Source organism: Schistocerca cancellata, chromosome 1 (assembly GCF_023864275.1).
Source record: "Schistocerca cancellata isolate TAMUIC-IGC-003103 chromosome 1, iqSchCanc2.1, whole genome shotgun sequence".
NCBI classification, from domain to species: Eukaryota; Metazoa; Arthropoda; class Insecta; order Orthoptera; family Acrididae; genus Schistocerca; species Schistocerca cancellata.
In genome coordinates, this window is record NC_064626.1 from 56,025,822 (window position 1) to 56,051,949 (window position 26,128).

Here is a 26,128-nt window from a genome sequence, read left to right on the forward strand (position 1 = left end):
ATCACAGTATAAGTAAAACAAACTTATTAAACAGTATGTAATTCACATAAAAGATATGTGTCTGTGATTTGACTGTACATTGCATTCATAGTAGGTCGAAAGCATAGGACATTACTCTATGCAAACATTGATGTAACCTGTAGTCGTGTTTGGGTAAGTAAATACACAGAAAAGCTAAAAAAGCAGTTACACCTCCCTAATATCGTGTAGGACCCTCTCGATCAGGTAGAAGTGCCACAACACGACGTGCCATGTACTCGCACAATGTCTGAAGTTGTGCTGGAGGTGACTGGCCCCATTAATCTTCCAGCGTTGTCCACAAATACGTTAGAGTACGAGGGGGTGGAGATCTCTTCTGAACAGCAGACTGGAAGCAATCCTAGATATGTTCAATAATGTTCAAGACAGGGCTGTTTGGTGGCCAACGGAAGTGTTCAGACTCAGAAGAGTGTTCCGGGAGCATCTGTGTACCAATTCTGGACGCGTGGGGTGACGCATGGTCCTGCTTGAATTGTTAAAGTCCGTCTGAATGTGCTATGGACGTCAATGGATGCAGGTGATCAGACAGGATGCTTACGTATATGTCACCTGTCAGAGTAGTATCTAGACGTGTCAGGGGTTCCATATCACTCTCACTGCAAACGTCCTACACCATTACACAGCCTAAACCTGCTTGAACAGTCCCCTGCTCACAATCAGGGTCGGTGTATTCATGAGGTTGCCTCCATACCCGTGCACGTCCATCCGCTCGATATAATTTGAAACGAGACTCGTTCGACCAGGAAATATGTTTCCAGTCATCAACAGTCCAATGTCGATGTTGGAGGGCCCAGGCGAGGCGTACAGCACTTGTGTCGAGCTATCATCAGGGGTGAACTAGTGGGCCTTCATCTCCAAAAGCCCATATCGTTGATGTTTCTTTGGATGGTTCACACACTGACATATGTTGATGTCGCAGCTATGAAATCTGCAGCAATCTGCGGAAGGGTTGCACTTCTGTCACGTTGAAGGATTTTCTTCAGTCGTCATTGGTTCCGTTCTTGCAGGATCTTTTTCCGCCCGCAGCGATGTCAGAGATTTGATTTTTTACCGGATGCCTGATATTCACGGTACACTCGTGGAATGGTAAGGAAAATGTCCACTTCACCGCTACCTCGGAGATACTGTGTCCCGTCGCTCATGCGCCGACCGTAACACCACGTTCAAACGTATTTAAATCTTGATTACCCGCCACTGTAGCAGCAGTAGCCGATCTAACAACTGCGCCAGACACTTGTCTTATACAGGCATTGCCGACCGCAGCGCCGTACCCTCTCTGTTTACATGTCTCTGTATTTGAATACGCATGCCTATACCAGTTTCTTTGGCGCTGCAGTCTGAAGGACTAGTGTATAGATTTTGATAAGGTCTGGGAATTCCTAGTACTGATATTGACAGCAGGCCAAAATACTTGGGATTCTCGATTCCCAATATGAGCTATACATGAAAATAACTAACTCTCCATTCGTATACATATAATTAAGTATGTAAACAACTCTCAGTGCGCCAGTCTTACGGGCACGTATTCAATTTTTTGCCTTATTTGTATTGTGAAACTTTGATTCTTGCCGAATTTCATGATTTTAACGGGAAGAACCCAATACATTTCCATGAGAGAGTTTCTGAGTATCAAAATATGCGACAGAAATAACCGAAACATTTGACTGCATTGACTTTTTTATTGAGTCGTCAGATTTCTGACCGTTACCCCCCTGTTTCTACCTTTCCATCTCAGAGTAGCACTGGAAATCTACAAACTCAGAAGTTTTATGAATGTATTCCAATCTCTGTCTTCTTCTGCAGTGTTTACCCTCTAAATTCCTCCATTACCATGGAAATTATTGCTTGGTGTCTTAGCAGATCTCCTATCAACCTGCCCATTTTACTTGTCAGTACATCTACATCTACATCTACATCTATACTCCGCGAGCCACCTTACGGTGTGTGGCGGAGGGTACTTATTGTACCACTATCTGATCCCCCCTTCCCTGTTCCATTCACGAATTGTGCGTGGGAAGAACGACTGCTCGTAAGTCTCCGTATTTGCTCTAATTTCTCGGATCTTTTCGTTGTGATCATTACGCGAGATATATGTGGGCGGTAGTAATATGTTGCCCATCTCTTCCCGGAATGTGCTCTCTCGTAATTTCGATAATAAACCTCTCCGTATTGCGTAACGCCTTTCTTGAAGTGTCCGCCACTGGAGCTTGTTCAGCATCTCCGTAACGCTCTCGCGCTGACTAAATGTCCCCATGACGAATCGCGCTGCTTTTCGCTGGATCATGTCTATCTCTTCTATTAATCCAACCTGGTAAGGGTCCCATACTGATGAGCAATACTCAAGAATCGGACGAACAAGCGTTTTGTAAGCTACTTCTTTCGTCGATGAGTCACATTTTCTTAGAATTCTTCCTATGAATCTCACCCTGGCGCCTGCTTTTCCCACTATTTGTTTTATGTGATCATTCCACTTCAGATCGCTCCGGATAGTAACTCCTAAGTATTTTACGGTCGTTACCGCTTCCAATGATTTACCACCTATGGCATAATCGTACTGGAATGGATTTCTGCCCCTATGTATGCGCATTATATTACATTTATCTACGTTTAGGGAAAGCTGCCAGCTGTCGCACCATGCATTAATCCTCTGCAGGTCTTCCTGGAGTACGTACGAGTCTTCTGATGTTGCTACTTTCTTGTAGACAACCGTGTCATCTGCAAATAGCCTCACGGAGCTACCGATGTTGTCAACTAAGTCATTTATGTATATTGTAAACAATAAAGGTCCTATCACGCTTCCTTGCGGTACTCCCGAAATTACCTCTACATCTGCAGATTTTGAACCGTTAAGAATGACATGTTGTGTTCTTTCTTCTAGGAAATCCTGAATCCAATCACAAACCTGGTCCGATATTCCATAAGCTCGTATTTTTTTCATTAAACGTAAGTGCGGAACCGTATCAAATGCCTTCCTGAAGTCCAGGAATACGGCATCAATCTGCTCGCCAGTGTCTACGGCACTGTGAATTTCTTGGGCAAATAGGGCGAGCTGAGTTTCACATGATCTCTGTTTGCGGAATCCATGTTGGTTATGATGAAGGAGATTTGTATTATCTAAGAACGTCATAATACGAGAACACAAAACATGTTCCATTATTCTACAACAGATTGACGTAAGCGAAATAGGCCTATAATTATTCGCATCTGATTTATGACCCTTCTTGAAAATGGGAACGACCTGCGCTTTCTTCCAGTCGCTAGGTACTTTACGTTCTTCCAGCGATCTACGATAAATTGCTGATAGAAAGGGGGCAAGTTCTTTAGCATAATCACTGTAGAATCTTAAGGGTATCTCGTCTGGTCCGGATGCTTTTCCGCTACTAAGTGATAGCAGTTGTTTTTCAATTCCGATATCGTTTATTTCAATATTTTCCATTTTGGCGTCCGTGCGACGGCTGAAGTCAGGGACCGTGTTACGATTTTCCGCAGTGAAACAGTTTCGGAACACTGAATTCAGTATTTCTGCCTTTCTTCGGTCGTCCTCTGTTTCGGTGCCATCGTGGTCAACGAGTGACTGAATAGGGGATTTAGATCCGCTTACCGATTTTACATATGACCAAAACTTTTTAGGGTTCTTGTTTAGATTGTTTGCCAATGTTTTATGTTCGAATTCGTTGAATGCTTCTCTCATTGCTGTCTTTACGCTCTTTTTCGCTTCGTTCAGCTTTTCCTTATCAGCTATGATTCGACTACTCTTAAACCTATGATGAAGCTTTCTTTGTTTCCGTAGTACCTTTCGTACATGATTGTTATACCACGGTGGATCTTTCCCCTCGCTTTGGACCTTAGTCGGTACGAACTTATCTAAGGCGTACTGGACGATGTTTCTGAATTTTTTCCATTTTTGTTCCACATCCTCTTCCTCAGAAATGAACGTTTGATGGTGGTCACTCAGATATTCTGCGATTTGTGCCCTATCACTCTTGTTAAGCAAATATATTTTCCTTCCTTTCTTGGCATTTCTTATTACACTTGTAGCCATTGATGCAACCACTGACTTATGATCACTGATACCCTCTTCTACATTCACGGAGTCGAAAAGTTCCGGTCTATTTGTTGCTATGAGGTCTAAAACGTTAGCTTCACGAGTTGGTTCTCTAACTATCTGCTCGAAGTAATTCTCGGACAAGGCAGTCAGGATAATGTCACAAGAGTCTCTGTCCCTGGCTCCAGTTCTGATTGTGTGACTATCCCATTCTATACCTGGTAGATTGAAGTCTCCCCCTATTACAATAGTATGATCACGAAACTTCTTCACGACGTTCTGCAGGTTCTCTCTGAGGCGCTCAACTACTACGGTTGCTGATGCAGGTGGTCTATAGAAGCATCCGACTATCATATCTGACCCACCTTTGATACTTAGCTTAACCCAGATTATTTCACATTCGCATTCGCTAATAACTTCACTGGATATTATTGAATTCTTTACTGCTATAAATACTCCTCCACCATTGGCGTTTATCCTATCCTTGCGGTATATATTCCATTCTGTGTCTAGGATTTCGTTACTGTTCACTTCCGGTTTTAACCAACTTTCCGTTCCTAATACTATATGCGCACTATTTCCTTCAATAAGAGATACTAATTCAGGAACCTTGCCCTGGATACTCCTGCAGTTTACCAATATTACGTTAACTTTTCCTGTTTTTGGTCTCTGAGGACGGACGTTCTTTATCAACGATGATAATGTCCTCTCTGGTAAGCCGTCAGGTATTTTATCGTTTCGCCCAAGGGGGGGTCCCTCTAACCTAAAAAACCCCCGTGTGCACGCCACACGTACTCTGCTACCCTAGTAGCTGCTTCCGGTGTGTAGTGCACGCCTGACCTGTCTAGGGGGGCCCTACAGTTCTCCACCCAATAACGGAGGTCGATGAATTTGCAACCATTATAGTCGCAGAGTCGTCTGAGCCTCTGGTTTAGACCCTCCACACGGCTCCAAACCAGAGGACCGCGATCGACTCTGGGCACTATGCTGCAGATATTAAGCTCAGCTTGCACTCCGCGTGCGATGCTGGTTGTCTTCACCAAATCAGCCAGCCGCCGGAAGGAACCAAGGATGGCCTCAGAACCCAAGCGGCAGGCGTCATTCGTTCCGACATGTGCTACTATCTGCAGCCGGTCACACCCAGTGCGTTCAATAGCTGCCGGAAGGGCCTCCTCCACATTACGGACGAGACCCCCCGGCAAGCACACCGAGTGCACACTGGCATTCTTCCCCGACCTACCCGCTATTTTCCTGAGGGGCTCCATAACCCGCCTAACGTTGGAGCTCCCTATAACTAATAGGCCCGCCCTCTGTGACTGTCGGGACCTTGCCGGAGAATCGGCCACTGGCCCAACAGGCGAGGCATCCTGTGGTGGCTCGGAAACGATGTCATCACCACTAGGAAGCACCCCGTACCTGTTGGAAAGGGGTAAGGCAGCTGCCACGCGGCGAGATCCCACCTTCGCCTTTCGGCCAGGCACGCGAGAGCCCACCACTGTCCGCCATTCACCCTGGAGTGATGGCTGACCGGTAAGATGCTCACTGCCGGAAGACGCAGCGACATCAGGGGTTCCATGTGATTCCAAGGCCACCGAAGTAGGCATAGGTCTCACCACAGTTGCCCCAACGCCCCTACGAGCCGACGCCTGCGCCTCGAGCTCGATGAGCCTAACAGACAAAGCCTCCACCTGCCCCCGAAGAGTGGCCAATTCTCCTTGCGTCCGCTCACAACAACCACAGTCCCTACACATGACTATGTTTACCCTACCCTATACGGTGACAAATTCCCAAGATGATCTTCTGATGAGCTACTCAGATAATCAAGAAACACTCACTGAAATACGAGACGCGAAAACTACGCTAGGTTTTCCCAGAAAAACTATTTAAAAGCTAAGCGCAGCAAATAAGTACAAAAACGCTTTATACAAACAGTACTCGCTGCTGCTGGTGCTCTCGCTCTGGCTGTCACAAGACAACTGCTGATTCAAGTGACTAGTGGCTAACGGCCGCGAAACAAACAAATGACGGTTTTAGGGCGCTTTCTGTTCCAAACGATCAAGAAAACACTAAGAAATCTAACACGAAAACTACGTAAAGTTTTATCAAGAACTGTTAGTTACTATGCAGAGCAGATAAACACAAATAGAATCCCTTCCTTAGTGGAAGGTCGTAAACAAAATGCAAAATAAACGCTTTATACAAACAGTACTGTGCTGCTGCTGGTGCTCTCGCTCTGGCTGTCACAAGACAACTGCTGATTCAAGTGACTAGTGGCTAACGGCCGCGAAACAAACAAATGACGGTTTTAGGGCGCTTTCTGTTCTAAACGATCAAGAAAACACTAAGAAATCTAACACGAAAACTACGTAAAGTTTTATCAAGAACTGTTAGTTACTATGCAGAGCAGATAAACACAAATAGAATCCCTTCCTTAGTGGAAGGTCGTAAACAAAATGCAAAATAAACGCTTTATACAAACAGTACTGTGCTGCTGCTGGTGCTCTCGCTCTGGCTGTCCCTTTTGTTGACGATTTTGCGGAAGAACTCCTCGGTCCTTACCATATCAGTCAATCCGATCCTCTAGATTCTTCGGTAGCACCACATCTGAAAAGCTTCGATTCCCTTCCGTTCCGATTTTCCCACAGTCCATGTTTCACTACCATACAGTTCTGTGATCGAAACGCATATTCTCGAAATTTCTTGCTCAAATAAAGGCCTATGTATGATACTAGTATACTTCTCTTGGCCACGAATGCACTTCTTGCCAGAGCTAGTCTGCGTTCTATGTCTTCGTTGGACCGTCATGGGTCAATTTGCCTGCAGTTCTAATGTAAAGTTTCTCACTGTTCTCATGTCTGCTACTTCTCGTTAATTTCGTATTTCTTCTATTTACTCTCAAGCCATATTCTGCACCCATTAAGTTGTTCATTCCATTAAATAGATATTGTATTTCCTCTTAATTTTCACTAAGGGTAGCAATGTCATCATCGAATCTGATCATACTCTTTTATCTCGAATTTTAAAAAAAAATGGTTCAAATGGCTCTGAGCACTATGGGACTCAACTGCTGAGGTCATTAGTCCCCTAGAACTTAGAACTAGTTAAACCTAACTAACCTAAGGACATCACAAACATCCATGCCCGAGGCAGGATTCGAACCTGCGACCGTAGCGGTCTTGCGGTTCCAGACTGCAGCGCCTTTAACCGCACGGCCACTTCGGCCGGCTCTCGAATTTTAACCCGTGGTTGAATTTCTCCTTTATTTCCGTCATTGGTTGTTCAATGTATTTATTGAACAGGAGGGGCCAAAAACGACATCCTTGTCTTACACCTGTTTTAATCTGAGCTCTTCGTTCATGGTCTCTCACTCTTATTATTCATTCTTAGTTCTTATACATTGTATATGTTGCCCGTCTTTGCCTACAGGTTACCCCTACTTTTCCCAGAATTTCAAAAATCTTGCACTACTTTACAGTGTCCAACGCTTTTTCCAAGTGGACAAGTCCTACGAACGTCTCTTCATTTTTCTTCAGGCTTGCTTTGATTACCGACAGCAACGTCAGAACTGCCCTCCTGGTGCTTTCACTTTCCCTAAAACCAGACTGCTCGTCGTCTAACAGATCTTCAATTTTCTTTTCCATTCGTCTGTATATTATTCTCGTCACAACTTGGATGCATGAACTGTTAAGCTTACTGTGCAATAATTCTCGCCCTTGTAATTCTTGCAATCTTCTGAATTTTGGAGGCGATATTTTTCCGAAAATCTGATTCTATGTCGCTAGTCTCACACATTCTACACACCAATGTTCATAGTCGTTTTGTAGCACTTCCCCCGATGATTTTAGAAAGTATCGTGTGTTATCTATGCCTGCCCTCTTATTTGATCTTAAGTTCTCCAAAACTTTTTCATTTACGACCCTAGTACTGGATCCACTTCCAGATCCGTAGCGACTCCTGTTTCTTCTTCTGTCATGTCATCAGCCCAGTCGTCCCCATGGTAGAGCAATTCAGTGTACTCTATCCACCAATCCGCTCTCTCTTCTGCATTTGACAGTGTAAGTACGATTGCATTCTTAATGTTAACACCATTGGTTTCAATTTCACCGAAAGGTTTTTTGACTTTTCTTGTAAGTAGTCTGTTTAGGTTTTTATGTTGGTAACGCCACGTAGCGCTCTGTATGAAGATCACTGACTGTGCTGTGTGCAGTCTGTGGCTGGTTTGCAATGTTGGAATTTGCTATTGTTGTGTTGGGCAGTTGGCTGTTAACAGCGCATAGCGTTGCGCAGTTGGAGGTGAGCCGCAAGCAGTGTTGGATGTGGGGAGAGTGATGGCGGAGTTTTGAGAGCGGATGATCTGGACGTGTGTCCATCAGAGATAGTAAATTCGTGAACTGGATGTCATGAACTGATATATATATATATTATGAGTTTTGAACATTAATGCCGGCCGTGGTGGCCAAGCGGTTAAAGGCGCTACAGTCTGGAACCGCGCGACCGCTACGGTCGCAGGTTCGAATCCTGCCTCGGGCATGGATGTGTGTGATGTCCTTAGGTTAGTTAGGTTTAATTAGTTCTAAGTTCTAGGCGACCGATGACCTTAGAAGTTAAGTCGCATAGTGCTCAAAGCCATTTGAACCATTTTTGAACATTATTAAGGTAAATACATTGTTTGTTCTATATCAAAATCTTTCATTTGCCGACTATGCCTATCAGTAGTTCAGTTTTGCTCAGCTGTTTGAAAATCAATTAACGTAGAGGTTTATCAGCACAGTAATTCATTAATTTTTCTAAGGGGACGTTTCATCCTATGTGCTGAGTCACTACTTTCGACAATCAGATCTTTTTCGGTTTCTTCACATACTTCAAACAGCCACTTTGTCTTACCTTCTCTGCGCTTCCTATTTGCTTTATTTCCAAGTGACTTCTATCTCTGTATTCTGACCCTTAACATTTTTGTACTTCCTTCTTTCGTAGATCAGCTGAATTCTTCCTTCTGTTACGCATAACTTCCTAGCAATTAACTTCCTTGTACTTATATTTTTCATTCAAACTACTGTGATTGTTCGTTTTTAGAGATGTCCATTTCTCTTCAAATGAACTGCTACTGAGTTATTCATTATCACAATATCTATAGCCTCAGGGAGCTTCGTCTTTCCCTATTCCTTAGTATATCCGTATCCTACTTCTTTGCACATTGTTTCTTAGTGACTAGTCTCTTAGACTTCTGCCTGCTCTTCATTATTCCTAAAATGTGATCTAAAATGTAATCCTGAATACGCCTTACAATCCAATATCTGATTTCGGAATCTCTGCCTGACCACGATGCAATATCACTGAAATCTTTTGGTATCTCCCAGCCTAGTTTTGTGATCCTTGAACAGAGCATTAGATATTATTAGCTGAAATTTCTTGCAGAACTTCACATTCTCCTGTAACTCTGGCTTTTATTTCTTCCCCTACAACCACATTCCGATCCCCCATGACTATTGGATTTCCATCTCATTTTATGTACTGAATTACCTGTTCAGTATTCTCAAATATTTTCCTCTCTTCATCTTCCGCTTGTGTGCCCGCCTCTCGTGGTCGTGCGGTAGCATTCTCGCTTTACTCGCCCGGGTTCCCGGGTTCGATTCCCGGCAGGGTCAGGGATTTTCTCTGCCTCGTGATGGCTGGGTGTCGTGTGCTGTCCTTAGGTTAGTTAGGTTTAAGTAGTTCTAAGTTCTAGAGGACTGATGACCAAAGATGTTAAGTCCCATAGTGCTCAGAGCCATTTGAACCATTTTTCCGATTGTGTCGTCACCATGTCTACCTGAACTATTGTTATCGAAATTGGTTTGCTGTCGATTCTGATGAGAACAATTTTATCACTGAACTGTTTACAATAACTCATTCTCTGCCCGACCTTCATATTAATAACGAATCCTTCTCCCATTACACCTTTCGCTGTTGCTATTGATATTACGCTGTATTCATCGGAACAAAAGTCCTTGCATTCCTTCCATTTTCCTACACTGACCCCCGACCGGACAGCCATTGTGGCCGAGCGGTTCTAGGCGCTTCAGCCTGGAACTGCGCGACCGCTAGGTCACAGGTTCGAATCCTGCCTAGGGCATGGCTGTGTGTGATGTTCTTAGGTTAGTTGTCGTCTTTCACGAGGTGCAAATTCTACAAAGCGGAGTGTCCGACAATCCGATTCAATGAATAAGTTGATTTGTGGAGAATTTTCCACATTCTACATCTACCCTGTTGTCCGGGCGTTGGAGGGAAGGAAACACTGGTGGACATATGACAAATCGTAAAGCACAGCGTAGATGGGTTTTTTGAGTACGACGTTGTTGTGAGATATGGAACGAAGTAGTGGAGGTTTTTTTTGTTTTTTTTTTTTTCACTTGCCGCCCTGGTTTTACGATCCACCACTTAATTGCTTAAGGTGGGTCTTATTTGACCTCTTACCCGCTGCGATCGGTGTAGGGTCGCTGATGTGGCGGATTTTCATTGTACAGAGCTAATCAAAGGATGTCATGAATAATAAGCAGCGTTACTTCCACGTCTGAGGCTATATTACGTAATCTTGCAGTTCACGCTTCTTTCAGTTCACAAGATGCTTACCCAATGCCTACTAGTCACCAATGACTCATGCCACACAGGGGCCTTGCAGCACGACCGCCAAGCCAGTGCCGGCCGGTGTGGCCGTGCGGTTAAAGGCTCTTCAGTCTGGAACCGCGTGACCGATAAGGTCGCAGGTTCGATTCCTGCCTCGGGCATGGATGTGTGTGATGTCCTTAACTTAGTTAGGTTTAATTAGTTCTAAGTTCTAGGCGACTGATGACCTCAGAAGTTAAGTCGCATAGTGCTCAGAGCCATTTGAACTATTTTTTTTTTGCCAAGCCAGTTCCGTTGTGGAAGGACTTACTTCCAAGTTTTACATGATTACAGACTTACTTTCCCTATGCATGAACAAATATTGCAATTACATTTTTAGCTTTTACATTCTTTTACAGTTCATTACCTTTGGAATTATGTTCATAGATTCATTACAGTTGTATAAATTGTAATAAATGAAGAATAAAACATTTACATCTGTGTTATATCAAAGAGAAAAGCGATCCAAATGTTACAGTAGGTAAAAACAGAAAAAAATATTTAGATAAGACCACCTTAGGTAATATTGATACGCGTAATCGTGTTTCAGTAAATTTTGATTGCATTGAACCAGACGTGTACGATTTTTGTGCCACCAAAGGAACATAGACATTCATATGTGAACATAAAGGGATGTTTTCAAGAATCGAAATTAATGATGAATAAATTTGATTCTGAAACCTAATTAGGTTCCATTACACAGCTTCGTGAATTCGAATACACTCCTGGAAATGGAAAAAAGAACACATTGACACCGGTGTGTCAGACCCACCATACTTGCTCCGGACACTGCGAGAGGGCTGTACAAGCAATGATCACACGCACGGCACAGCGGACACACCAGGAACCGCGGTGTTGGCCGTCGAATGGCGCTAGCTGCGCAGCATTTGTGCACCGCCGCCGTCAGTGTCAGCCAGTTTGCCGTGGCATACGGAGCACCATCGCAGTCTTTAACACTGGTAGCATGCCGCGACGGCGTGAACCGTATGTGCAGTTGACGGACTTTGAGCGGGGGCGTATAGTGGGCATGCGGGAGGCCGGGTGGACGTACCGCCGAATTGCTCAACACGTGGGGCGTGAGGTCTCCACAGTACATCGATGTTGTCGCCAGTGGTCGGCGGAAGGTGCACGTGCCCGTCGACCTGGGACCGGACCGCAGCGACGCACGGATGCACGCCAAGACCGTAGGATCCTACGCAGTGCCGTAGGGGACCGCACTGCCACTTCCCAGCAAATTAGGGACACTGTTGCTCCTGGGGTATCGGCGAAGACCATTCGCAACCGTCTCCATAAAGCTGGGCTACGGTCCCGCACACCGTTAGGGCGGCTTCCGCTCACGCCCCAACATCGTGCAGCCCGCCTCCAGTGGTGTCGCGACAGGCGTGAATGGAGGGACGAATGGAGACGTGTCGTCTTCAGCGATGAGAGTCGCTTCTGCCTTGGTGCCAATGATGGTCGTATGCGTGTTTGGCGCCGTGCAGGTGAGCGCCACAATCAGGACTGCATACGACCGAGGCACACAGGGCCAACACCCGGCATCATGGTGTGGGCAGCGATCTCCTACACTGGCCGTACACCACTGGTGATCGTCGAGGGGACACTGAGTAGTGCACGGTACATCCAAACCGTCATTGAACCCATCGTTCTACCATTCCTAGACCGGCAAGGGAACTTGCTGTTCCAACAGGACAATGCACGTCTGCATGTATCCCGTGCCACCCAACGTGCTCTAGAAGGTGTAAGTCAACTACCCTGGCCAGCAAGATCTCCGGATCTGTCCCCCATTGAGCATGTTTGGGACTGGATGAAGCGTCGTCTCACGCGGTCTGCACGTCCAGCACGAACGCTGGTCCAACTGAGGCGCCAGGTGGAAATGGCATGGCAAGCTGTTCCACAGGACTACATCCAGCATCTCTACGATCGTCTCCATGGGAGAATAGCAGCCTGCATTGCTGCGAAAGGTGGATATACACTGTACTAGTGCCGACATTGTGCATGCTCTGTTGCCTTTGTCTATGTGCCTGTGGTTCTGTCAGTGTGATCATGTGTTGTATCTGACCCCAGGAATGAGTCAAAAAAGTTTCCCCTTCCTGGGACAATGAATTCACAGTGTTCTTATTTCAATTTCCAGGAGTGTATTATCTTGTCTTTAGAACCTTGTTAAGTGCCTTGCGACTTCTTCTCGTACTGTTCACCGCTATGTGCGCTTGTCTCTACGACAGAGAGATCACCCAGACGCGCATCGAATACGTGCAGCTGTTTAACAGCCTTTGGTCAGGTACATTGGCCATATCGAAATTATTTTTCGAGCCTTCTTTTGAGAAAATCTAGGCTAGGCCTCAGGATGTTCCACAAGCAAGCAGTTAAAAACAGCATCACATACAGAGAAATGATTGCACGAATCACAGACACTTGGCGCAGAGGAATTCCTTTCCTCAAATCAACCGACGATTGTGGCGACAAGATGGCATCCGATCGCAAAGCAAAAATAAAATAGATATGTCAGATGATGAAAACAGTGGGAACCGCGCGACATGATAAACACTAGGAAAGAAAGAGTTGCAAGATGGGTAATTGGGAATAATCAGTGTTGAGTAAGTTAATTAGACGTTTTTGAAACTCGGTTGCTAACGAAGCAAGTGGCAACTGAGCTGTTTACTCGATATGCGAGTATTCTAAAAGCGAAAACAGAAGAATTTCCGTGATGAATAACTGCATACTTCAGCTAGTACATAATTAACTGGAAGATACACACGCAATAACGAAATGAAAATACACAATACCACAGCAGCTGCTATAGGGCGGCCGGCCGGTGTGGTGGAGCGGTTCTAGGCACTTCAGTCTGGAACTGACAGACCGCTACGGTTGTAGGTTCGAATCCTGCCTCGGGCATGGATGTGTGTGATGTCCTTAGGTTACTTAGGTTTAAGTAGTTCTCAGTTCTAAGGGACTGATGACCTCCCACGGTGCTCAGAGACATTTGAACCATTTTTGATATAGGGAAGAAAATTGTTTCATTGTAAAAATCCAAAGTGCTCTAAGGACTATGGGCCTTAACATCTGAGGTCATCAGTCCCCTAGACTTAGAACTACTTAAACCTAACTAACCTAAGGACATGTCTCACATCCATGCCCGAGGCAGGATTCAAACCTGCGACTGTAGCAACAGGCGCGGTTCTGGACGGAAGCGCATAGAACCACTCGGCCACAACGGCTGGCGTTTCATTGTAAAAACTGGAGGTTACTAATGCACGTACGTTCTTTTCTAGGAGTCTTCTGATATTTATCGAGTGGAGGAGGAACTGAAGAGAAAGGCAGTACGTGCATTAATATACTGCTTGCGGAACAATTTGGAAGAGGCACTGCTTCAGTGCAGTAACGAACAAAGCAATAATTACACAGATTTCATTAACATTACCCAAAAGTGTTATCTCAAGATGTCTTGCAGAGAGTTGACTATCGTGTAAATTGAAGACCTAATTAGCCATTGAATTAAGTGTAATTTTAGCTGTAATGGTCTCACTGAAAACTTGTGCAGTTGATTTCAGATCTGTACAGATGCTGGAAAACGAAATGTAAGTCATGAACTGATTCTGATCAGTAAATGTTGTGAATTTTTTGCTAGGAACACTAAATATGAAAATTAAATCAGAGAAGTGCTGTAAGAATAACACATATTCTCAAAAATAGCACCATACGAGCTAATAGCACGTTTTGATGCATGATTAAAACACGAACATTAAGAAATGTGTTAGTGACCACAAGGTCGTTTAGCAAAACTGAATACCGTAAAATCCAAAGCCACCCAAAAGCAACACAGAATATAGCTACTGAAGAAAGGAGATAAAAAAATTAACTTGAGGCCTTCCTTAAGATACAGTCTCCGGTCCTGACTATGTAAGTGTGCACCAGATGTGGCTTCAGTTTAAAGAAATATTATCGACGGGAGCTGAGAGATATATAAGGCGATTCCATGCTCCTACCGAAGTTTTACGTACCCCGCAATGCTATAACTCGCCTTCACAAACTACGCGCTAGATTTTCATATTCTCTCATTCGCTACGCTCAAACTGTTAGTGCTACAGAAAAAATGAGCAGGATCCTTTTTTTGTGCGATATTTGAATTAGTTAAATTTTGCACTGGGACACGTTTTCGCTAGAAGGCATGAAAATGGATTTATTCAAGAAAAACGCACAAAAGTGAGATTCAATCGCAACCCCACACCCACACTTCGTTCCCGCCAGTCAGGTTTTGCAGTACGCTGTTCATAGCTCTCCCACCTTCAGCGCCGGACGCGATGGCCTAGCGGTTCTAGGCGCTTCAGTCCGGAACCGGGAGGTTGCTACGGTCGCAGGTTCGAATCCTGCCTCGGCCATGGAGGTAGGTGATGTCTTTAGGTTAGTTAGGTTTAAGTAGTTCTAAGCTGTAAAGGACTAAGAGCCATTTTAACCGTTAGAACCACCTACAGCTGTACTAATCTTTGAGATGTCACGAATTATTTCTCACATTCGATCTTTTACGTCTTCATTTTCTGGCTTTATTACAACATAGACTTACTCGAGCATTTGAAAATTGAAAAACTCCAGTTTGTGAAAATTTTAGCTAGCAATTTTGTGAGTTTGAACAGTATAAAATAAATACTTACATCGTTATATTCGTCAAGCCTTCTGACTACGGCTGTGATTGTAGGAGTTAAGTTTGGATCGAGTGGTCAACGTAATCTGTTATAGCGTAACGTTAACAAACGTCGTTTTCCTTTCATTGGAATAGCCCTGTCAATAGAGACCAAAATCCACGAATATCCGGAATAATTAGTCAAGTCAGAAATATTCGAACAGTGGTAGGAGCGAGTTCGAAGAACACCATACTAGAAATCTTAACTGTCGAGGGATGAGTGTTGGGTGAAAGTGCGTTTGAAGGTTACTTTTGTACGTTTTTCTTGAATAACGCAAAACCCATAGCCTCCAGCGAAAACATACCTCACTACAAAATTTGACTACAGTAAATTTCCACACAAAAAGGACCTGCAGATTTTTCCAGTAGGACTTAATAGGAAAAACTCGCGCTTGGTTTACGAAGGCCATCTAGAATACTGCGGGTTGCATAAAACGACAGCGCTACAGGCAGCTGAATCACCCTTTAACAAACAGATCCATAAGAGACGGAACAGATCCCCCATGATACCCAAAAAGGATCATAGTACTGCCACGGAAGTAACAAAAAAGTATGCTAAATTTAATCTGAAGTATTGCCCATGTTGCACTGTAGCTCAAAATTGAGCTCGGATTCATCGCCATGTTCTTCTGTTAGTTTCCATAACGAAATTCCGCTTCGAAATCTGGCACAAAATATAAATCGAAGTACGTAATTCGCAAGACACATTGCAATACCTTCAGTGCACGACAGCTATCGTAATGTTACCAATTACAATGCTTTGAAACGGAGTAACTAAAAATGGTTTTCCGTAATTGCCTCATCAAAGATGACGAATTAAATATTCGAGAATTCGGATCCAAATCAGCTACCAACATGAGTAACTTAGAAGTAGGTATTCCCAGTGTAATGAAACAAATTACATCACTTAATAAAGTGAAGTCCTACAGTCCAGATCGTATACCAATTAGGTTCCATTCGGAGTACAACGATACAATAACTCCATACTTAGCAATCATATACTACTGCTAGCTTGATGAGTGGTTCGTATCTGAAGCCTGGAAAGCTGCGAAGTTACACTAATACTGAAGAAAGGACATACGAATAATTCGTTGAATTGCGGACCCATATCACTAACGGCGATTTTCAGTAGGATTTTGGCACACGTACGGTGTTCGAACATGAAGTACTTCGATGAAAACTTTGTATTGATAATAGTCAACACTTACTCAGAAGCTATAGCTCTTGTCAAAAGCAGTTGACTCTTTATTTACTAAAAATTATGATTGCCTTCGGTAGGGCCATAGACACGGGTTCACAGGTAGATGCCGTGTTTCTTGACTTCCGCAAGGCGTTCGATACAGTTCCCCACAGTCGTTTAATGAACAAAGTAAGAGCATATGGACTATCAGACCAATTGTGTGATTGGATTGAGGAGTTCCTAGATAACAGGACGCAGCATGTCATTCTCAATGGAGAGAAGTCCTCCGAAGTAAGAGTGATTTCAGGTGTGCCGCAGGGGAGTGTCATAGGACCGTTGCTATTCACAATATACATAAATGACCTGGTAGATGACATCGGAAGTTCACTGAGGCTTTTTGCAGATGATGCTGTGGTGTATCGAGAGGTTGTAACAGTGGAAAATTGTACTGAAATGCAGGATGATCTGCAGCGAATTGACGCATGGTGCAGGGAATGGCAATTGAATCTCAATGTAGTCAAGTGTAATGTGATGCGAATACACAGAAAGATAGATCCTTTACCATTTAGCTACAAAATAGCAGGTCAGCAACTGGAAGCAGTTAATACCATAAATTATCTGGGAGTACGCATTAGGAGTGATTTAAAATGGAATGATCATATAATGTTGATCGTCGGTAAAGCAGATGCCAGACTGAGATTCATTGGAAGAATCCTAAGGAAACGCAATCCGAAAACAAAAGAAGTAGGTTACAGTACGCTTGTTCGCCCACTGCTTGAATAATGCTCAGCAGTGTGGGATCGACACCAGATAGGGTTGATAGAAGATATAGAGAAGATCCAATGGAGAGCAGCGCGCTTCGTTACAGGATCATTTAGTTATCGCGAAAGCGTTACGGAGATTATAAATAAACTCCAGTGGAAGACTCTGCAGGAGAGACGCTCAGTAGCTCGCTACGGGCTTTTGTCAAAGTTTCGAGAACATACCTTCACCGAAGAGTCAAGCAGTATATTACTCCCTCCTACGTATATCTCGCGAAGAGATCATGAGGATAAAATCAGAGAGATTAGAGCCCACACAGAGGCATACCGATAATCCTTTCCACGAACAATACGAGACTGGAATAGAAGGGAGAACCGATAGAGGTACTCAAGGTACCTTCCGCCACACACCGTCAGGTGGCTTGCGGAGTATGGATGTAGATGTAGATGTAGATGTAGATGTAGGGAATATCAAATGGATTCCATATAATTAGGTTTCTAGTTGGCTTGTGCCACCATTCCTCACGAGCGAATTCCAGTGAAATTACGTGATTATGGAATATCGTCTCAGTTATACGACTGGATTTGCGATTTCCTGTATGAAATGTCACAGTTCGTAGTAACTGAAGGAAAATAATCGACTAAGTGATATCTGACCTTCCCCAAGGAATAGTCCCTCTGCTGTAGATAATATGAATAAATGATTTAGCATACAGTCTGAGTATCTGTCTTTGATTGCTGTCATATAATGCTGTCCTCTACCGTGTAGTAAAGTCATCAGAAAATAAAAACCAATCGCAGAATGATTTAGAAAGGATATCTGTATGGTGCGAAATGTGGCAATTGACTACAAATAATAAAAAAATTGTGAGGTCATTTACTTGCTTACTAACAGGAATCCGTACATTTCGGTTACACGATAAATCACACACCTTCAAAGACCCTCAGTTCAACTAAATACCAAGGAAGTGCCATTAAGAAAAACTTAAATAGCAACTATCACATGGATAATGTTGAGGGTAAGGCTAACGAAAGTCTGCATTTTATTGGCAAACACACAGGAGATACAATTGGTCTATTAAAGAGACTACCTGAACTCCTGGCCATTAGTGAACATGAACCATTGGGTCAGTTCACAGCGTGGATTTGCCATGGGTAATTTTACAGTAATGATGGATCCCTGACACCCGACAGTCATCATGGTCATGTCGTTAGCATCTAGGTTGATAATTCTGAGGAAATGGATTCAGCTCTAGAAAATAACTCAACACCTTGAAGTACCTCGGGCGTCAGTCGGAAGGCGCCCTCGGCGATGAGCGAAGAATCACGTGAAATTTATTAAACCTAAGCCCAGCAACTGACCGTACACTACTCCACAGTGACTTCAAGTACCACTCGTACAAAATTCAAGTTGTGCCATAACTGAAAACATCGGCCACATGACATGACCATATCTGTAAAAAATTGGTCAACGCATTAATGACGACGCCAACATTTGAAACTCGTTTCATGTCGGATGAGGCTCATTTTCAAACCAGCGGATAAGTAAACAGGTATGATTATAGGTATTCGGCATGTGGAACCACTTTTCAATAGCTCGAACGGGCACTACACGGTATAAAATTTACATTTTTTGTACCATAAAAACGCGAGTTGTGATGGCTCCTTAATTCTTTGAGGACGAAAGAGGGATCACAATCACAGTAGCGCCTGTTCGATAGTTGATAATGCTCCTGACTTTTGTAGTGGAACAACTTCAGTGTGATGAATGTGCTGAATGGGACAAAGCGATTTATATACGGTTCCAGAACTGATCCGAATGGTTTTGTCGGCCGATTAGTTGCTGCGGATTGAAATCAGTGCCAGAAACGAAATATAAATGAAAAATTTAATCTGCCAGTAGAGAACAGAAAATGAGTGCCCCTATTGATTACCTTGAGGATGGTAAAGAAACAAGTGACGAGTGTGACTAAAGTGTTGTAGACCAAATCGATGGAAGACACCTGCGAGAAGACGACTGTACTGCCAATAAAAATATTTTAAGTGCAGTGTGGAATGCCTTTGTAATGGTATTAATGTTTGAATTTCTGGGACACTCATCGTGTTTGATCTACCTGGAACCATATAAATTCCAGTTAATCCCAAGTATAAAGATACTACTGCTAGAATCGGTTTCAGCAGGATGAAGAGTTAATGGCAGCTGTAAACTAATGTTTTGGAGTCGTCATTCAAGCATGCAACTGCTCATTGAAAAGTATTCGTCATAGACCACTCACATCTCTATGATTTCTGCCACCTTACTTCATAGAAGTTTCAACATAACACAACGTGTTTCTTTCATGCTGACAGGCTTAAAGCTATCAGAACAGAAATTTCTTGCACTTTTACGGCAGTTGTCAACAAGTATGAATTTCTCAGTAGATACGAATTTAGCAGATGTTTGGACAGTGGAGGGAATGACCTCTTTGCATGCTGAGAGTACTGCCTGGTTTGCTCGTTTTCGTTTATTTTTACTTTTTCGCACTGAAGAATCTAAAGAAATTCTCAGTATCGCTTTTGTTTTTGCTCGCAAAGGTAAATTGGAAAAGAAAACTCTTCGCATGAAGCAGCTGTACGTGGAATAAAATTAACGAGGATGTGTCAGGCTAATGAATGTCCTCGCGCAGAGCACAGTCGCAGAATTCGTGGAAATTCTTTGTGACGAAGTCACGTTAATACACACAAAAGAAGAACTCTTTTTATTAATTCAGAAGCAGACTGGTTTCTTGAAAATGTTACCTCTTTCACTCTGTACTACTAAGTAGAAAATCGCTTATAATGTACTGGAACTGAGATCACCATCCCAAGAGTCTAATACTTATCTATATCACAGGTATTTTTTAACTACGTCAACAGGACGGTTGTACTTTAGTTTACGAATCAACTGTTATTCTATAATCGCACTTTATACTGTCTATAACGAGATCACAAAACATTAGAAACATCTTTAAAATCTGAGAGTAAGTTCAGAGCAGTAACCTAATACTCGCGAGATCAGAAACGGTTAGTTTTTGGGACAATTTCAATGTAAGAACGCTAATCATGTTTACTGAATTGGCCTAATCCATTGGTTATCAATATTTCTGAGACCTTTACGCCTGAGTGCGAACATCATTAGCGTCTCACTAAACTATAGAAAGAGAAAGAATTTTCTTTGAACACTTAAATTATTAAAATGACAAAAGATATATAATATTTAATTTTTAATTGCCTTATTGAACTATGAAATAAAGAGTCAATGAGACAATTGGAAGTGCTTATTCCTATAAATCTTCTTTTTTATAGAGTGGTGGAGCAATTTTTAGTGCATGTCGAGTACTACCTGTATGTCCGCCTGAGAAGAGAAAGTTAAGAACTGACGTTGAGGGCAGACACTTGTTACAAACTATGCATCCCGTGCACCATCCCTTTCCCTTGCGGTACTTGCTTCGACCACACCAGGCATCTACTTTTAAAAATCAACCAGATTAAAATGTTTGCAATATACTTGGGCCTACTGTTTCTAAGTAATTTGACTGCTGGTCTCCTGACTTCGGAATTGGCAAAAATTGGAAGACTTCAGGCTGACAATTTTTTGTGTCTGACAACTGTCACTAATAATAATATCAATAATAATAGTAGTAAATACAGTAGACCCAACGGCACCGTGGTAGCCAGTACGTACTTAATGTTGTGTTCTGGTGTCAATTAGTTCGCTGTCTGTTGTGAAGTGAGTAATCAAGATATACTGAGTCTATTGTGGGGAACACCTAGAAGTAGGAGAAGGAATTCTCGTGATGTATTTAACCATATGTGACGTATAAGTAACAGTTTTACTGTCATAGATGAACTGCACGAAGCGCAAAGTACACGTATGTTCGGTGCGCCGTGACAGAAAGATGCTGTCCATACATTCGTTCAACAACCTATAACGTCCACCGCACAGTTAGTATGTCGTAAGCGTTAGAGTTCGACGAAACAGAGATAATAGTAGTGTGCTATTAAAAATAAATTATTTTCGTACCCGAAGCACAGCTGAATCCTTTTCTTTTCAGCCTTCAAAAATTTGTGTTTTAGCTCTGAGGGGTAACTACTCCCAGATTATGCACTACTGACCTAAACAGTAGTTTTGAAATTCTATTAAAAAAAATACACGTTTTTAATACAGGTCTTCATTATCGGACACTGTCCCTAAAAAATCATCAGTAAAATATTCCAAACTATCTCTCTCCTAAATTTAGTTGACTTTTGAAATCACTTTCCACCAAATATATGAATTTCAGTAACTGCTACTTTTCAATATGAGGGCAGGGAAGATATTACGCTTTGTGGCTGGCGCAATGCGTGTTTTGTAACTTTGCTAATGGTTAGCGACGTTAAGTTTTAAGTCGTTAGCAGCAGAAAATAAAATGATGTAGCCTCCGAGGCTGCAGTCTATGGTTTGCTTTACCATGAGTTGGCAGCTAATACCTTACCACACAAGTCATCCAATACAACGGAAGAAAAGATAAATCTGAAGATGAAAGAGATACGTGAGGCAGTCTTGCCATAGTACCGTACTCATTCCAACGATCTTCCATATATGTTAACAAATATCATCCCAGTATTAATCATGTAGATGCACTAATGGCCTTTCGACAAAATAGCCATATATAGCTTTAATTTTGAACACGTCTATGACTTGTTGTGTAAATTGAAGCTGGAGGAGGGAGAAAGGAAAGAAAAGGGAATGAACTAATAACATCAGCTGCATCGGGGCGTTACGTGGTCTCAGCAGTGACGAGTGAAAATGTGTGCCAGATAGGGACTTCAACCCTCCTGTTTACTAGTCTGCTGCGTTATGCCGGACGGAGTGGCCGAGCGGTTAAAGGCGCTACAGTCTGGAACCGCACGACCGCTACGGTCGCAGGTTCGAATCCTGCCTCGGGCATGGATGTGTGTGATGTCCTTAGGTTAGTTAGGTTTAAGTAGTTCTAAGTTCTAGGGGACTTATGACCACAGCAGTTGAGTCCCATAGTGCTCAGAGCCATTTGAACCATTTGCTGCGGTACCCAAAGAGCCATCCGTATACAGTGTTTATCGCAAATGCGGAAACAATCTCGGCACGCTCTCCAGCCAACCCAGATTCCCAGGTAGAGCCATGTATCTGCAGTCCCGTCCGTGTCCTGCATGCTTGCTAATTTTAGATTTCCACTGATGCTCGAACGTAAATACGCATCCGCACTGAAGGATGGGGATTGATTTGCCCATCGGGGCGAGTCAGTTACACGAATGCGTGTTGTATGTTCTTTCGGATATGTCACAAAGAACAGACACCACGCTTTTATATAACGTCTATCTCTGTCTTAAGGAAAAGTCAAAGTGAGTATTTAATATCTTTCTGTTTTGATTAGAAATTGCTGAGGAGCTGAAGTGTGGCAGCGGTAATAAAATGCGCATAGCCCTCCTTACTAAACCCAGTGACACAATAGCTTTTCTGACTTTTGCGGAAGGTGACATCTTGTGAGACATTACAGAGCTCACAGTGGTAGCTGAAATATTTAAGAATTAAATATTCCTGCAAGCAATTAGCACCAAGCAATGTGCACAATTTCTTTGACTGAATGATATACATTTATTGCGATTTTTTTTCTGTAAGTGGAAAAAGATTTTTGTAGGATGATTTGTTTTTGATCAGCTTCTGTGTAGAGTACAGGCTGAATTACTTTTCTTTCCCCTGTATATCGTATTACAAAATACACATATAGAGTTAATATTGCATCGTTAGGCGGTTATCAGTATTCAATAAATTAGCTTCAAATTATAGATTTAACAGTCGTGATTGGCATTGCTCCGTACTCAGAATGTAAGGTTGCAATGTTTATTGCTATTCCTTTTTTAGTAAAAAAATTTCAGATTGTAGAAGTACTTTCTGAAACTCTTGCTGTTTTTTTTTTTTTTTGTTTTATTATACACTGACCTACAGAATTTTCCCTGACAAAGACAGCTCAAACTTAACGTATTCATTTATTACCCACAATATACTAGCCCAACGAATTTGACTACTTTACATTGACAACAATACTTCCAGTATTTAACACAAAAGAATGTCCCTGAATTGCAAGAAATCCTAGCAGTAACACACAACCAAAACATATGAAATTAAAGAAATATAAAACTACCCCCAGCTCTGTTAATTGGCTAAACTCATTTGAGTCACGTATCCCGGTAGCGGAAACCCCATACTTTTTCAAAAGTTACTTACCTCATAGAAAATCTTCATAAGAGGAACTACACCATTTACAGCAAGTAGCAACAACAGCCAGCTAAATAAAAAGATACTAACTACTATAGACTCTAACTACTATGATACATATGGTTAGCAAAAGAAAGATTTTGTTGAGAGCAAACAACGTATTTAGCAAATTTTACCTCACTCATGTGACATCCAGTTCCGAAACTTATATAGTTGCCAATAATTCCACTACCCAAACATTATCAACAACATTCATCATCGTACATTTCCCAGCATGTTTTCTCGTAAACGCATCATTTCATCTCACTTTACACTGAGTGTCCTACCAACGCAGAGTCTCCACTACGGAAATCATATCAATTCATTTCCCCATCAGCTCGCTAACTGCTAGTCCGTCCAACCACAGAAAATCTTGCAGAGGACGCATCGCACAGTCAGCGGTATTAACACAGTCTATAGCGCTGCCAACATACAATCATGCTAATCATATTTTCCGGTAAATGATTGACTTCATTTCACTATTACGAGATGGTACATTGAATTCTAAGTTCAGGACTGGATGAGTGTTTCACCGTTGGCAGACCATATGACATGTGGTAATGGCTACAATTTTGTTACATATAGGGTAGGGTTTGTTACTGTATATTTTTGAAATCCAAGCATATAATTTAGCAAGTTAGTTACACACAAAATGATCTAAGTTACTGTTGACTGATTTGATATAGTCTATAGATACACGTAATACATATCTCCACAATTACGCTTTGTGTCGACTGATTAATGTCTCATTTTCAAGCAAACTGAAGAAGCAGGATGTAGTATTTACAACGTAAGCAATGGAAACTAAATTTCGTCATCGGAAAACTCTTATTGTATTGATGATAACGGTGCAAGTGTGACGTCGCTTGACGCCGGCAAGGTTGCAGGTGTGATTGTTGGCTCACTGGTCGGTGGAGCGGTTGTTTGAGCCGTTTTCGAATTGCAATCGGGGGTGTGGGGTTACGGACACATCGGGGCCCCTGAGGATGGAGGCGGGAACAGCTCTTGATAAGCGCTACACAGCAACCGATGATAGGATACAAGCAGCTGTAAAATAGCAAGTAAACGAAAAAATTCGAGGATAACATTCGTGAGAAGACAGGTTTAGTACATACGATTTATATGATCGAGTAGGCAGAGGCGTTTGGTCTGCATCTATATTAATCAATGCACAGCAGTAAATCCCCCATAGGATTAATCACAAGTCGGTTCCCACTTGAGTCTGAAAATCTGTTGATGCATCACAGTGGAGTCACTGACCGTCTTTTGTGTAACACTACATATAGTTTTGCTTACGTTACTCACCTATCTGCTGTATCCACAATACTATCTAGTGCAGGACGATTGTCGATTAGCAGTTCAGTTGAATAAAGTGGTGAACTTCGCCGAAGTTCATGCCCTGATGAACGTTAACTGATCATCACGACAATTCATTACTTAGTGTTCGTGATTCAACTTAACATCTTACACTCGACAGTCACTGGCTTACCTTAGCACTTCTGCCGTCCACAGTAAGTGAACGTTCCTGATTCTAGGCTTCACTCTGCAGATTCTTCCATACCGATTTCCTCTTGCACTTTTTGCACCACCGATTCGCTCCCTCGTTACGAAGTTGAAGAAGGCTATTTGTGCCATATTTGCAAATCAATTGTCAGTCACAAACTCTTCTAACTTTTAAACGATCAATTCAGAATGCACGCAAAATCACTCAGGAATCCAGATCACGTGTGTGAACTTAGGTACTAATGATAGCCTACTTACTATAGCTTGGTTGACTATATACTCTCAGATAAACAGCTGAATTCTCTACTCTTGGGAGGTACACTATGTGAACAAAAGTCTCCGGACATCTTGCTGAAATTGACTTACAGGTTCGTTGCGCCCTCCGTCGGTAATTCAGGAATTCAATATGGTGTTGGCTCACCCTTAGTCTTTATTACAGATTCCACTCTCGCGGGCATACGTTCAATCAGGTGTTGGAATGTTTCTTGGGGAAATGCAGCCCATTCTTCACGGAGTGCTGCTCTGTAGAGGGGTATCAATGTCAGTGGGCAATGTCTGGCACGAAGTCGGCGTTCCAGAACATTCCAAAGGTGTTCTATAAGATTCATGCCAGACCTCTGTTACGGCCAGTCCATTATAGGGGTGTTATTACCTTTTAACCACTCCGCCACAGGCCGTGCAATATGAAAAGGTGCTCGATCGTGTTGAGAGATCCAATCGTCATCACTGAAGAGCTCTTTAACAGTGGGAAGCAAGAAGTTGCTTAAAACATCGGTGTAGGCCTAGGGACGTTTAGGAGTATGGAAACCTCGCGAACAGACTTATGCCCCAAGGGACACCCAAGCACCTGACCACTTTCCCAGTCCGTGAGTTCCGCTGAGCGCCCCATTCTGCTCTCTCACGATGACTAATGACTGCTGAGGTCGCTGATATGGAGTACCTGGCAGTAAGTGGGAGCACATTGCACCTAACAGGAAAATCATATATTTTT